Source organism: Mesocricetus auratus, unplaced genomic scaffold (genome assembly GCF_017639785.1).
Source record: "Mesocricetus auratus isolate SY011 unplaced genomic scaffold, BCM_Maur_2.0 Super-Scaffold_100010, whole genome shotgun sequence".
In the NCBI taxonomy this organism is placed as follows: domain Eukaryota; kingdom Metazoa; phylum Chordata; class Mammalia; order Rodentia; family Cricetidae; genus Mesocricetus; species Mesocricetus auratus.
In genome coordinates, this window is record NW_024429194.1 from 61,344,532 (window position 1) to 61,347,319 (window position 2,788).

The following is a 2,788-nucleotide window of genomic DNA, read 5'->3' on the forward strand; positions in this document are numbered from 1 at the left end:
TTAACAGGGCTCTTGTTTGTTTTCTGTGGACAAAACTTCTGTCACTTTTGAGGAAGTCTTTTGGAGGACCTATCTGTGATTGCAGCACATTTATTAGTGCACGGGAATACAATGATAATATTTGTTATTTTGTGTGACTAACATGCTCTAAATAAAACGGATTCTTCTGATGTCTTTCTCCACACAAATTGAATGTTACCTCTCCATCTGAATTAGAAAAGTACAAGGAGTATAGGGTGATCCAACTGCAATGCTGACTGTTCTGCTTATCTGTGTCTCTCAGATGCCACATATTCCAGATGAGTGAAGCCTTCGCAGTATCTTTATTATATATATCTATAACCTTACATCAACTTCTGAAACAGAGTAAATGATTAACACAATTATATTTCCTTATTGATTAAACATTTTCTCTGAGTCAGAAGATATCAGAAAAATATTGAACACACTAAAACCTATAAAAATATTATTTATAAGTACAGCAAATATAAAAATAGCCATTATAATATTTTTTCTGTGTTCATCTTAAATTTTGCTTTGAGTAAGAGCAAAATGCCATAGAGTGTGACATTTTCAATCTCATTGACTTGGGAGAAATTTCTATAGAGAAGAAGAAATACTATAAAAGACACAGCTTTTGCAGAAGTATATCTACATTTCAATTATTTTCTATCTCAAAAATGCTTTGTAATTATATACATTAATGAAAATGTTTTGCCTAAAAACTTTAAACATTTCCCTGAAATATACTTACATAAAATTAAATATTCATCTATACCTAAGTCTTTATAAAAATTTGTGTATTCTGTATAAAATTTACCAAAAAAGATATATGATTAAATTCTAGAAACAAATGCAAGGTTCCATATCTGAAATCTGGTCACAGTCCATTGATATGTGCTGGAGCAAGTCTGTTTGTGTACTGTGCCTACACTGTTTCTTGAGCATAACAGATTTTTCCAGAGGAAATTTATAAAAGAAAGAGCTGAAAGCTGCTGAACAATGAGAAGACAGGGAAAGAATGAGCAAGACCTTAAGTAGACTTCATCGTAGTGCTCTGGAAGCCGTCTGACAATGAAGGCTCTGATTTCACATGTGTTTCTTACAAAGAAGTCAAAAAGCACTATGTATAGAAGCTGGGAACCCAGCGGGCTCTGAGGCCTTTGTGAGAGTCTTCCTGAAGCGGAGTATTCAGCACTTGAGCCAGCAAAGCTGTGGTCTTGGAATACTTCACTTGCTAGAAGCCAAAGCAGCAGAAGAAATCCAAAGGCATCTATGTCAAACAGAAGAGAGACAAGAGGCTCTTGGACATTAACCCAGGCCAAAGAGATACAGTCTCTTTCTTCATGCGCATGAACTCTGGAAGCAGTGTATCCTCAACCTGTGCAAAGGGCTCAAACCAGACAGGCACCTGCAGCTGATTCAGGCTAAGCTCCTAAAGGCAGAGCTTCATGGTGCTTTTATTCACAAAATCAAGTGCTCCTCCTATGTGGGGATCGCAGGAATCCTTCTGCAGGAGACTAAGCTTGTTTTCAAGATCATCTGAAGAAGACCATCTGAAAGTTATCCCAAGCTAAATAGCATGTTCACCGTAGAAATCGATGACTTAATGTCCTACATTTATGGAAGCAAATTCCAGCTTCAGTCAAGTGAGAGGTCTGCCAAGAAGTTCAAAGTAAAGGAAACTATTGACCTGTGAACTCTTTGCCACTGGAGACAGATGTCCTTGGCAGCTGAGAACTGGAAACACCTTAATTGCCCACTTATCCATGAAGAGCTTTCTCGCTGTGGCCCGCCTCTAGTCCAGGGAAAGCAGAGTGGCTGAAGAATATCGAGCAACACAGGAGGAAGTCAGAGTTAGAGATTTGCCTCTCCAGGGAGGAAAGAATAGCAGAAAATACACCAGGACTAACCTTGGGTGATTTGAAGAAAGGGGCTGTTAGGTTTTGTCTTTCATACTTTTCTCTGTTTCCTAAACGTTCTGGGCTGAATTAGCTAGTCAGTAAATAAAAAAAATATATACTACAGGCATAAATGATCTCAAATAATGCTAGAAAATAGAAAATAAGTGTAAAATGCAGCTGGGCTTATTTTTAAATTGTATTTAGATAAACAGGTTATATAATAAATCATAATAAATAGATTTGGTTTCTTATTTTAGTTATAAATTAATTTCCACATCATTAATTTGCAAAATTAAGAGAAGATTCTAGGTTTTTGCATTTTTCTTTGGTTTCATTGTTCTACACATCAAATCAGTGAGAGAAAAAAAGACTTCTATCTTCATACATAGACAGTCCGCCATCACCATGCAGAGAAAAAACCTGGACTGAGGGAATAGGACAAAAAAGCACATAATGAAAGAGTCACAGCTATAATTTTAAAAGCATATTAATAAAAAATAATAGAAAATCCAATTAACAGTCTATTTTCTGGAAAATTGCATGGAAATATTAGCATAGTATAATATAATTAACAAATACAAGTATCCTTCATTTGTAGAGTTTGAAATGGAAGTTAAAGTGTTAGACTGGATGGATATGTTCTTTATACAGTTACTATTGTAATGACAGTAATAAAATTGACAAACAGCAAAGAGTTATGGGAAATTTAGTGACAAACAATATATACATATTATGTATGTTAGCTAAGTGCATTATATATATATTACAATTTTTAATTTTTGCCATATCGGTCATTAAAAATTCTTTTGTTGTTTTTTTCAAATGATGAGTAAGAACGTTTTTTATGTGTTGACAAAGTTCATTAGTGACTTTCCTCTGGATCC

General features: G+C 34.8%; 1 pseudogene; it reads left to right on the forward strand.

Annotated features, from left to right (window-relative positions):
* Positions 1-1,074: 1,074 nt before the first annotated feature.
* LOC101822701 lies at positions 1,075-1,699 on the forward strand (annotated as a pseudogene).
* The last annotated feature ends 1,089 nt before the right edge of the window (positions 1,700-2,788 follow it).